This window comes from Zingiber officinale, chromosome 10A (genome assembly GCF_018446385.1).
Source record: "Zingiber officinale cultivar Zhangliang chromosome 10A, Zo_v1.1, whole genome shotgun sequence".
NCBI lineage: Eukaryota > Viridiplantae > Streptophyta > Magnoliopsida > Zingiberales > Zingiberaceae > Zingiber > Zingiber officinale.
The window spans coordinates 66,012,708-66,026,169 of record NC_056004.1 but is presented as its reverse complement, the minus strand read 5'-3'; positions in this window follow the sequence as shown (position 1 = coordinate 66,026,169).

Sequence of the window (13,462 nt, the reverse complement as noted above, 5' to 3'; positions counted from 1 at the left end):
TTTGGTAAAATCTTTCCTTTTTTGAAGCCATCTACATGGTTTTAAAAGAGAGTTTTAAATTTTAAAAATCTTTCCTTTTATAGCTATCTACAAAGGATTAAAAGAGAGATTTTAATTTTGTTAAAATCTTTCCTTATTTGTAGTGTTTAAAATAGAGATTTTAATTTTGATAAAACTTTCTTTTTTTGTAACCATGATTTAAAATAAAAGTTTTAATTTTAATCTTTCCTTTTTTGTAGTCATCTACAATGTTTAAAAGAGAGAGATTTTAATTATTATTAAAATTTCCTTTTTTTGCCATGATTGGAATTAAAAGGAAGGAAAGGAATACAACAGAAGATCAAGAGATCTTTAGCTACAAAGAAAGATATAACTAATTAATTGTTTCCGTTTTAAATTAATTAGTTTATGTTCTTTGTATGGATCCTCAAATACCAACACAAGAGGCTAGTGATTTACTATTTTGATCTTGTGCTTCTATTGAAATCTCTGTAGTTAAACCTAGGGTTACTGTAAGAAGTTTAAATATCCAATTTATTTGAAAGGTTTTTTCTAGGAAGTGGTGGATGATCCCATACCCAACAAGGCCGAGTGCCTCTCTATGTTTAACCTGGAAGCCAATCCTTGAAATAGATGTTTAATCAACTTTTGTAACATGGGATGAACTTGGATTAATAATGTTAAGTATCACTTGCAATCCAAGTTTTAACTATTGAAGAACACATGAGTTGAACTTGAAGTTAAAATGTTAAGTTCCTTTTCCAATTCAAGTTTAACTCATGAGGAACACATAGGTTGTTAGGAAAGTTCTGTGCTTGTACAATTTTTTGTACAGGGGAAGCAGAATGGAATTCTGAGTAGCGACCAACACCACTTTCTTTGTTCAAGGTCAATAATGTATCCACATGGCTCAATCAGACCATAGCTCTTGTGCACAGTCAGCGGTTAAACCTTTTGACAGTCCGAGCTCTGATACCAATTGTTAGGATGGAAAAGAATTTAGATATCTCCACAATGGTATGATATTGTATACTTTGGGCCTAAGCCCTCATGGTTTTGCTCTTGGGCTCTACCCAAAAGGCCTCATGCCAATGGAGATATCTTTTCTCTTATAAACACATGATCTTTCCCATGTGTTTTCAATGTGAGACTATATTTGCAACCTTGCAACCCCGACATCAACATGGTAAACAAACTAAGTCAACTCATAAACCAACATACTTAAATTGAATCGACTTAATATGTAAGCTCCTACACTTATACCTATTTGATTCACACGGAGCCAAGTCACTAAGCAGAAACCAAAATTGCTTAGTTATAATTGATGATTACTCAAGATTTACTTGGATAAAATTTATAAAATCAAAGATGAAACTTTTGAAATCTTTAACAATTTTTGTAAATTAGTAGAAAATGAAAAAGATACGAAAATTAAAAGAATTAGAAGTGATCATTGGGGGGATTTAAAAATTATAAGTTTACCAAATTTGGTCAAACTAATGGATATAATCATAAATTTCATGTCCTAGAACTTCCCAATAAAATGGTCTAGTAGAATAAAAAAATAGGACATTATAAGAAGCTGCTAGAACCAAGTCAAGTTAGGTCTTATTGTGTTTTGATATCGTTGTGTCTAAGTGTGTATGAACTTAGGAGCATAGGAAGTCGAGCGAAAGACGCAACTAGTGAGAAGGACAGAACGAGAGAGAGTTGGCGGGCTCGGTGCATCCGAGGGATGAGGCGCTACTGAAGAGTATGCTGGCGGACGAGAAGGAGGCGCGTGGAACAAGAAGTAGGAGCGGAAGGACGCTTGACAAGGCTGAAAAATGAGTTTAGGTGAGCCCTATCTGGATGGCCGAAATCACCTAAGCGAGCGAAACTAGAGAATAAGACCTGGAGGAAAAGTCAATCGGAGGTTGACTGTACTCCGGGCACTCGGAGCTATTCCGGGCACACGAACTGTCCGGACCTAGTCCAGGTGTCCGGACCTGAAACTTTATCGAAATACCAACTGTCACGATCCGTTACTATAGAGATAAAATTTTATCTCCTCCAGACACTTGGAACCCTTCTAGGCGCCCCGATCTGGGTTATAAATATAGCCCCGATCCCAGAAGCCCAAAAACAACACTTGTAATTGATCCTAATTGAGTTTAGTTTTGTAGTTATGAGATTTGACTGCTATAAGAGGCTTCTCCGCCTGAAGGAGACATTCATAAGCTTTTAAAAATCTTCGATTAGCAATCCCTTGATTACAAACTAAGTAAATTACTGTGCCTCTTTTTCTTGTCTATTAATCAGTTTCTTTTTATACAAGTGCTTTATTTCCAAAGTTCCAAGAAAGGTGTTTATTTTTTTTTTTGTGCAGGACTATTCACCCCCTCTAGCTGGCAGTTAAGGGACCAACACTATGCTAAATGAATATAATCTGAGTAACTAATTTTGGACTGAAGCAATAAATACAACATGTTATATTCAAAATATAATATTAATCATTAAATTTTACAATAAAACCCTCAATAAAATATATTATAATAAATACCCAATCTAAATTATCTAAAAGTTTTTGGATATAAAGTACATATATTAAACACTAAGGATTATTTGGCCAAGTTTATATCAAAATCTTCAACTAGCATCTTTTTAGGGTATTCAATAACCAGTACATCCTATAGAGTCTATAACAAAAATACTCTAAAATTTTAAGAAACAAGCAATATAATCTTTGATGAAGAAAATAATCTGCCTAATTTAATCAATAAAAATTAGATTAAAAGAAATATAGAAGATGATGAAATTAGACATAAACCAAGTGAAATAGAAGAACTAATTGTTGATCCTAACCTGAGACCATTTAGAATAAGATCTAATCACCCATCCAATCAAATTTTAGGTGACCCAACCCTAGGAGTTCAAACTCGATCAACTTATAAGAACCTAAGTCAAATAACACTTATTTTCAAAATTGAACCCAAAACTATAGAAGAAGTCCTACTTGACCTAGATTGAATTATTTTTATGTAAGAGAAATTGGCTCAATTCGAAAGAAATTAAGTCTGGGAACTAGTACCTAAACCCATAAATAAATCCATAATTGACACAAGTGGGTCTTTAGAAATAAACTAGATGATAATGGTGAAACAGTAAGAATAAGGCTAGACTAGTGGCAAAGGGGGTTCAAGCAAGTAGAAGAGTTAGATTATGATAAAACCTATGCACTAGTAGCCAGACTTGAATCCATCTGGATGCTACTAGCTTATGCAACACATAAAGGATTCAAGTTATACCAAATGGGCGTCAAGGCTGGATTCGTCAATGGGTTTATCAAAGAAGAAATCTATGTACATCAACTCCCAGGATTTGAGGATTTAAACCACCCAAACCATGTCCTTAGGTTAAAAAAAGCCTTATAGACTAAAACAAGCACCTAGGGCCTAGTATGAATGACTATTAACAAACCTAATATCTAAGAGATTTAACCAAGGCCAAATACCAAACATTATTTGTTAAAACCATAGAAAAAGATATTTGTATAGCTCAAATTTATGTAGACGACATAATTTTTGGCTCAACCAATACTAAATTTTTAAAAGAATTCATTAAATTAATAGAAAATGAATTTAAAATTAGCCTAGTAGGAGAACTTGATTTTTTCTTAGGTTAACAAATAAAATAAATAAAATAAGGAATTTATATTTTTTAAATAAAATATATTAAAGACTTAATTAAAAAGTTCAAAATGAAAAATTCTAAAAACATAAATACCCCAATGACAACCAATGTTAAAATTGACTCTGATTTAGAAGAAAAATCAATAGACTTAAAATATTACAGAAGTGCAATAGAAAGTCTACTATATTTAACTGCAAGTCAACGTAATATTCTTTTACAGTAGGTATGTGTACTAGATATCAATCTTGTGCAAAAGAACCACACTTAACTAATATAAAAAAAAATACTTAGATACATTAAGAGAACCCTAAGTGTAGGACTTTGGTACCCTAGGAGTAGCACATTTGACTTAGTTGGGTACTCTGACTTAGACTATGTTAGGTGAAAACTAGATAGAAAAAGTACAAGTGGAAGCTACCAATTTCTAGGTCAGTGCCTAGTAAGATGGTCCAATAGAAAGCAACACTGGGTTGCTTTATCCACTACTAAAGTAGAGTATATAGCCAAGAGAGAATATGCATCTCAACTTTTATGGATGATGCACACTTTAAAAGATTATCAATTAGAATATAAAATTTTAATTGATAACATAAGTTTTATCAATTTAACTAAAAATCTAATACACCACTCAAGGACTAAACACATAGAGGTTAAGCATCATTTTGTAAGGGATCATGTATCTAGAGGTGATATTGTACTTGACTATGTTGAGTCCAAGTCAAATCTAGAAAATATTTTCATAAAATCCTTACATGAACTCAAGTTTAGTACACTTAGAAGAGAGTTAGGTATGTGCTTAGTAGAATAAATTCTAAAATTTTTAAAATCATTCCTTTAATTGTATTTTTTTTTCCAAAAGTTATAATTTTTCAAAATTACTTCCTCAAAATCAGCTTGATTTTAAAATTATAGGAAAAAATCATTTTATTTTCTTCAAAACACCCTATTTTATTAGTGCTTTTAAAGATTGGATTTAGCCTAGATCTTTCCCCCTAGAAATCATGTACCCATAGATTTTAGCCAGAGCATCTTACAAGCACACTAAGGATACCTTGCTTGTGTATGAAAAAACACTTAGAATGGTGTGAGATGCATAGAGTATTGCTTAGACTTCAGAATGCTTATGTCTATACATTAACATAAGTCTGGACTATAAATATCAATTCAAATTGATCAAGTTGAGTCATCCTTTTTAGTCAAACTAACTAGATCACATACTTAACTAGACTAACCAAGTAAACGCTGCTACCTTATGGTAAACAACTAGTAGCTAAAGGTTAGACATTCATTCTAAGAAAAGTAGATGAATGTTTTTATTTTTTTTTAAAAAAAATTCTTTTTACTTTGAATTTTACATGCTTGGACTTAGGATAAGAACCAGTTACTTCCCCTCACACTTAAAAGCACTCACTTAAAGACTTTTAAAGCATTAAAGGGGGGATTAATTTTTTTTTCCTTTTCTAAGATTCTTTTTGATATAGGTCAAAGGGGGAGGAATAATAGAAGTCAAGTTAAATGAAGTTCTTAACTAAGCTTAGTGTTTATAAAAACTAAGCTTAAAGCTAAGTACTAAAACTCTTTTTAAGCTAAGTTTTTATAAAAATCTTTTTAAGCTAAGCTTTTATAAAAAAACTTTATAAGCTAAGTTTTTATAAAAATCTTTTTAAGCTAAGCTTTTTCAAAGCTAGGTACTTAACTAATTTTTAAAGCTAAGTTTTTATAAAATCTTTTTAAGCTAAGTTAAGTATAAAACCTTTTTAAGCTAAGTTTTTATAAAAAAATCTTTTTAAGCTAAGTTTTTTTTTTCTAAAGCTAAGTACTTAACAAATTTCTTCAAAATCTAAGTATGTAGCTAAGTCTTTGATTAAGGAGAAAAGCTTAGGAAATGCTATATTTTAGGAGGAGTTTTTGAAATCTTTAAGGAATTCTTAGTTCCATTTCAAAACTTACAAACTTAGTGTTTGAAAAAGTTATCTACTTGTAAGAATACTTAGCTTTACTTGATTTTACTTATTTTTATTTAACTTTAAATTGTGTTGCCATAATAAAAAGGGGGAGATTGTTGGTGTAGAAAACACCAGATGATCGAACCTATGTTTTTTATTATGGAAAAGTGTTTAAAGTTAAGTTATCTTGTGATCTAACAAGTGTGATTGAGTGTGCAGGAAAGTCCTAGTTGAGGCTAGGCAGGTGGAAAGTCCTAATTGTGGTTAGGCAATGAAGTGCTGGTCCAAGGGACTGGGCGAAGTCTTACCGGGTAGAGGATTTCGGGCAAAATCCTATAGTCGAGGATCTAGGAGAAAATCCAAGGGGTTGCGGACACTAGGTGGAAGACTCGATCGGTCATGGGTTGGACATTCAGCATGAAGTTCTAAAGTCTTAAACGTTGACCAAAAGTTCAGACTGTCTGGAGGACTGGTCTGGCAAAATATAATTTCTCCTGAGGAGTAGGTGAGGATGCATTCCCCGTTGAGGGAACAATAGGCATCGGTTCAACCTAGGGTTTTTGAGAAATCTAAAAGTCAGAACTAGATAGTCCAGAGGTTGTCAAATATTTTATTAATCACATTTTATTATACTAACACTATATTGTAGAGTATCTATGTATATTTGGACTAACATGTTTTACAGGAGCTGAAACACAAAAGTTACTCTCGGATGAACAGTCCTCAAGGGGCTCCCCATGGTGCTGGAGGTGCCTCGAACACCTTGGTCGAAGACTCACACTGAGTGGCGCGGAGGTGATTTCCATGCGCCTGAAAGCGCCTTGGAGACTGGATGAAAGATGCCTTCTATGAGCTTGAAGGTGCCTTTGGATGGATGAACTTCATAGAAAGTGGAGGTTATCGAGTTCACAGATTTGGGGATAGAAATCCAAGATAGAGGCACCTTGGATGGTACTGAAAGCGCCTTCTACAGTCCATAAAAGGATGGTTTGAGAAGAGGGTTATACAGTACTTGAATTCTATTATACTCTCTTGCACGCTGCTTCAAGGACGATTATGCGACTCTACTACATGACTTTGACGACCGAAAGCATGACTCTCGGGATCTTTAAGTCATCGGTGTAATTCTTTTATAGCATTCAAATTACATTGTACTCATCTTTACTGTAATTTGAGAACTATTAGTGAATTGTCGAAAGAAAACACTCAACGAGTGTGGGCCTAGAGTAGGAGTCATCACAGGTTTTGAACCAAGTAAATCAAAGTATTAGAGATTGCTTGTTTTTACTTTTATATTCCACTACGTTTTACTCGATTATATTTTTAAACGAACATGAAAGTGACGAGTACTATTCACCCCCTCTAGCGCAACGATCTCACATTCTATGGTTTCAGTTTCATTGTGATGCTAATCAATGTATCATAGATCACCAGTTACCCATCCTCTATTCCTATGCACTTGTAGGAAGTTAGATTCCTTACCGGCTCTTCCCCGTGGAGGTAAAGCTGGAATGCTATCTTAGCCCATATCCTATGCTACTAATGGAAGTGATTCCTATGAAGTCCAGTAACTGGATACCCTTGTCACTATGGGCCCTCGATCATCTATCACAAAAAGATACTACCACTCAATAACATAGAGATAGAAATAACAATATTGTCTAATTCCCTATTTTCTTGTGGAGAATTACTTCTCCTTTCAAGGTAATACTCTTGATGTTTTGAAATGGGGTGCCCATGTCACTAGGGCCCCTTAGTCATACAATTTAGGATATTCCTTCTATGGAATTAGAAATTCTACACAAACATTCAATCAAACATAGAAATTAAGTTTAAGCACATTACACATACATAAGATCAAATAGATACAAGGCATAGCAATGTCATATAGATAAGAAATTGGGAAATCCATGAGTTTTACATCAATTCACATCACAATTACTCCTTTAATCCTAGAATAATAGATCTACTCTATAACTAGGAAGAGAGAATCCAAAGATATAAAGATTTAAGCTAAAAACATCAAAACTCAAGAAGAGAAGTGAAGAAGGCTTATCCTATATGAAAAGTGGTCTTTGGATCCAATCCAAGCTTCCAGAGTGATAGAGACTATGGAAATGACTTTGGATTATCCAAGGAAGTGCTCACGAAGTCTAGGTCTCATCTAAGTTGGATCTCTCCATAGGGAGAACCATCCTCCCCCTAAAAAGGGGAAGAACTCCATTTAAATAGAGTTGGGCATAGGCTTAATGCGACCCATGCCATGACTGTATGAATCCACACAATCGGGGGCTGCCTTGGCTCTGATCCAGTGGCATCCCCATGTGGATTCCACATGGCCTAAAGCTACTTCATCTCTAGAAATTCCACATGGTCATGTGGATTCCACACAACCACAATCTGCTTCTTCTGTTTACATAGAAGTGTGGTATTCCACAAGTCGAGGTGTATTCAGGCATGAGAGCAAGCTAGGGTTTTGTCCATCTTCTCCGCCTTGCATTGTATAAGCTTATTTTTCTTTCTTCTTGTATTGAGAGGTTGTACAAGGCTTCTCCACCTTCGGTAGGTGAGTGAAGCTAGGTGAAAGTCCTGGTGAGTGAAGCCAGGCAGATGGAAAGTCTTGGTGAGTGAAACCAGGCAGATGAAAAGTCCTAGTGAATGAAGTTAGGTAGAAGGAAAGACCTGGTGAGTGAAGCCAGACACATGGAAATCTAGGTGGGTCAAGGTTGACCGGACACTTGGTGTTGGGAAGTCCAAGTGGGTCATGGAGGATCGGACACTTGGCATGAGACGGTAAGTCCAAGTGGCTCAAGGTTGACTAGACACTTGGCACGAGGAGAAAAGTCCAAGTGGGTTAAAGGGTTGACCAGAAACTTGGCAAGGAAGTCCTAGTAGGTTAAGGTTGACCGGATGCTAGGCACGAGGAGTTCTAACAGGTCATGGTTGATCAGATGTTAGAATTGGGAACCCGAGACTTGAGTTAAGCAAGGCAAAGGGAGTTCAATCGATCAACCGATCGATTGAACTATAGTCCAACGATCAGCTTATCGATTGGAGGTGGCTGCGAGTGAAGGCTGGCCCAATTGATCAGCTGATCTATTGGGAGCCTGAATCGTGACCACAGAAGGAGAAGCCTTGTACAACCTCTCACTACAAGAAGAAAGAAAGAAAAAACTTATACAATAACAAACTTACAAGATTTACACAAATGAGGAAACCCTAGCTTGCTTCTCCTTCTTGTGTGGAACGCCTCTTGACCTTGGAAATGCAGCAACACTTAGCCCCAAGAAAGCTTCTAGAACTGGCATGAACCTGTGAGAATGATCGCAAGAAGTGGAGAGTAAGAGATGCGGAATCGGTGCGAGGAAGACGGCTTTAATATCGACGATTCCTTCGCAGCGGTTACAACCCAATCAATTGACCAATTGATTAGGGAGTCTTGAATTGATTGGCTAATCGATTCAGAGTGGCTCTGTTCTCTGCTGGAAAAACTTAGGGAGTCTTGAATTGATTGGCTAATCGATTCAGAGTGGCTCTGTTCTCTGCTGGAAAAACTTGAATCAATCACCCGATCGATTCAGCATTTATCATGACTCACACGATTTCCAGCCCCCAATTGATTGACCAATCAATTGGTGATGCCCAAACGATTGGCTGATCGATTGGGAAAGCTTCTGTGGTCGCAATTCAGGCTTCCAATCGATCAGTTGATCGATTGGGCCAGCCTTCACTCGCAACCACCTCCAATTGATTAGCTGATCGATTGGATTACGGTTCAATCAATCATTTGATCGATTGAACTCCCTTTGACTTACTTAACTCAAGTCTAAGGTCCTCAATTCTAACATTCAGTCAATCGTGCCCTATTAGAACTCCTCGTGTCTAGCATTCGGTCAACCTTAACCTACTGGGACTTCCTTGCCAAGTGTCCGGTCAACCCTTTGATCCACTTGGACTTTTCTCCTTGTGCCAAGTGTCTGGTCAACCTTGACCCACTTGGACTTACCATCTCGTGCCAAGTGTCCGGTCCTCCATGCCCCACTTGGACTTCCCAACACCAGGTGTCCGGTTAAACTTGACGCATCTGGATTTCCACGTGCCTGGCTTCACTCACCAAGTCTTTCGTTCTACCTAGCTTCAGTCAATAGAACTTTTCATCTACCTGGTTTCACTCACCAAGACTCTCCATCTACCTGGCTTCACTCACTAGGACTTTTACCTAACTTCACTCACTAGGGTTTTCAATTGGCTTCACTCACCAGGATTTTCCCATTGCCCAGCTTCACTCACCGAGACTTTCACCTGCCTAGCTTCACTCACTAGGTCTTTCACCTGACTTCACTCTCCAAGATTTCCCAACTACCTAGCTTCACTCACCAGGATTTCCAACTGCCTGGCTTCACTCACCAGGACTTCCCCTTGCCTAACCTCCAGTTAGGACTTTACCAGTCAAGTATCTAGTCAACCCTTTGACCTACTTGACTCTTCTTCACATCAGACTGATCAAACCTTGATGAGGGGGAAATCACTCCAACAATCTTCCCAATCAGACGATTGCTCCTGCAATCTCCATGTATTATCAAACATCGAAATCCAAACATCAAGACTCAAGATTAAGCCAACTCAAGCTTAGTCAACCAGGTCAACCTTGACCTAGGGATATTGCACCAACAGTAGTTTCAAGGATTTCCAAAGAGGAAGGAGGAACCTCGGGAGCTATATCAGTAATAACCTAGTTGGGGGTGTTGCAAATTATAGTGCACTCAGGGCAAGGCAGAGGTAATGAAAATACATTCCTCCTCATAAAAGCAAAGTCATTCTCATCCCAACATATCATTTTCTTGGCCATATAGGCATTGATATTGATCTTATGGTTACCATGAATAACCTCTAAATCACTAAGTACATAACCCAAATTTACAGCTATTTGGTTGATCAACCGGCCAAAAACTATTGACCCCAAAGTTACTTTCCTAGATTTTGCAAGGGTTTGTAGAAAATGGAAACATGTATCAAAGTCAATTTTATTAAGTATTGCCCAAAAAGAGTAAAGTTTCACCTTTCTAACTACCTCGTCACTCTCCCCTATACCAAAGATAGTTTTGCTCATTACACGATGGAGGTATCGAAATATGGGATTTTGCATGTGGGAAACCTTAGCTCTAAAGGGATCATAAGGATCATTTGACCCAGTAATAGAAGTCCAAAAACTATTCCAACTAAAAACCAAAGCAAACATACGAGATTCACAGGTAGGTAGGCCAAAATAAGTATTGAAATCACTAAGTATCCACTAAAATTCTTGGTTCATCAATTTAAAACTAATTTGACCAATATAATCATCATCAGAAGTAAAGTGGGCATCAATTGAGCTTAACAATTCAAGGACAAGGTTGCAAAATGTTGGGTAAAATGTATACATGATATTATTCCAATCAAAAGCACTAATCAACCAATCAATATCATCCTTGATTCCTAAAATTTCCATGGTGGAAGAATCTAAGTATCTACTGCAAATAATTTTTCTAACAACAAGAGAATCATATCTAGATTTTTGCTCATCATTTCTAAAAATAATATGTCATTGTCGTTACCTTCATCACTTGCACTCTGCTTGCCTTTTTCCCTTTGAAGTTGCTTTCTCTTTACCTTTGTCCCTCCACTTCCTCATCGGATCCTCTTCAAAAGGATGGACATGATTAAAAGTTTGATTAGAGAAGGTGATTATTGAGGAAGAAAGAAGAGAGATCTTGTGAGAAGTGGTAGATCTTGAGAGATGAGAAAGCTTGAGGTTGAAGAAGAAGAAAAGGAATTCTTAGATTTAAGTTTAGATCTAAACCTTGATTTAGATCTAGATCTTGAAGAGATGAGATCTAGATCTAGATCTTGAAGAGATGAGATCTAAGAATCCTTGGTGAAAAAATTGAGAGGTGAATGAAGAAGAAGGTGAGTGGAGATGTGGAGGAAAAGAATTGGGGAAAAGAAGAGGTGGAGAAAATGATGTTTGGGTGGGTGTGGCAACGAACATGGGCACGACACGACCGTGTCTTATAAACACTGTCGGGTTGAGCTGTTCTTCACATGACCATGTCGATTGACATGGTTTGGGTCTTATTTGCCTCAGTTGAAGTCACATGGCCATGTCAAATGACACGACCTCACCCAGCTTCATCTCGGGTTAAGTCACATGATCATGTCATTTGACACGACCAACCTCTTCTTCTCTGTCATAGCCACACGGCTGAATAAATCCACATGGCCTTGGTCCTTTTCTTCTCAGATGACCTCACAAGGTTGTGTGTGGTCACACGGCCGGTTCCTTGAGGTGTATGAGGGATGAGTTCTTATATGACTTTTCTCCTGTTCAACTTCGTCGACGCCTTCATGCCCATAAGAGGATTATAGCTAGCTTGTGGAGGTAGTTGAAAACCTAAAAACAAAATTAAAATATGAATTAAACAATTAATAAATAAATAATATTGCTAACTAAATGGAAAAGAACCCTTGAGTTGCCTCCCAAGAAGCACTTGTCTTTAGCTCGACCTTGCTTCCGTTCATTTCTGACTATGCCCATGGAGGGACGACATCCTCTCCTAGGGTTGGTGATTCAACATCTTCCTTCATCCTTGCCCTTGCTGGGCAGTCATATTTTTTATTTTTGTTTGAGGCCTCCATTCCTCAAATGCCGAACTAGGAACAACATCTGGTGGCCACCCATGAGGATGGAAATTCCATTCCTCAAGTTGGTATGCATCTACCCTATTTTTACCATGAAGGGAATAGAATGGTCAGAAGATTAGACAATTCAAATTCTAACCTTTCCTTGCTTATCACCAAAGATAATCTATGATTTTTAACATCAATTAAAGCTCTTGTAGTGGCAAGGAATGGTCATCCTAATATGATCAAGATATTAGGATCTTCCTCCATATCAAGAACCACTAAATCAATGGGTATGTGCAACCGCTCACCTCTATTGACATGTCTTTGATTATACCCATAGGGTACCTGCATAAATGATCAGCTAATTATAATATCATAGTGGTGAGCTTAAAGTTTTTCAGACCTAGTTTATTACAAATAGAATAGGGAATGAGGCTAACACTTACTTCCAAATGATAAAAAGATTTTTCAAAAGTAGTAGTCATCTTGCAAGGGATGGAGAAGCTTCCTGGATCTTGTAGCTTGGGTGGTACCATATTTAGAACCAATGCATTATATTCCTCAGTTAATGTCATCGTCTCATGTCCTTTATTTCTTTGGTTTGTTGTGATCTCTCTCAAGAACTTAGCAAACTTTGGCATTTGATGAATTGCATCTATCAATGGAACCTCGATGCAAAGTTCTTTAATTTTCTCTAAAAATTTACTGAATTCTTCATCTTTCTTTGTCATGGCTAGTCTTTAAGGGAAAGGGACTATTTAACTTTAATAGGGTGGTGGGAGAGAACCTTCTTGATAATTGATGTGGGCCTATAAGTCTATGGGTGTCGTTAAGTTTTAAAAATATTGATCCTACATGGGATATTGATTAAGCATTAATTAACTTCACACGGTGAGTTATCTAGACAATCAAATATTAGCTCATGAACACTTTAGGGAGAAAGAGAAGGAGAGAGAAATAGTAGAGAGAGAGAGTAGCATAGGTGAGTGAAGGATGATATATTCTAGGATTTCGGTGTCGTTATGATGCTAGTTAATGTCCCTATGCATTGTCCATCTACCTAACTCCATGCTTACACTTGTGTAGGTATTCTAACTAAAGTCCAACACAACCTCACACAGGTCATACTAGAGATCTTACCCAAGTTCTAACGTCATTCAGTAAAGAAATAGCTCTAGAAA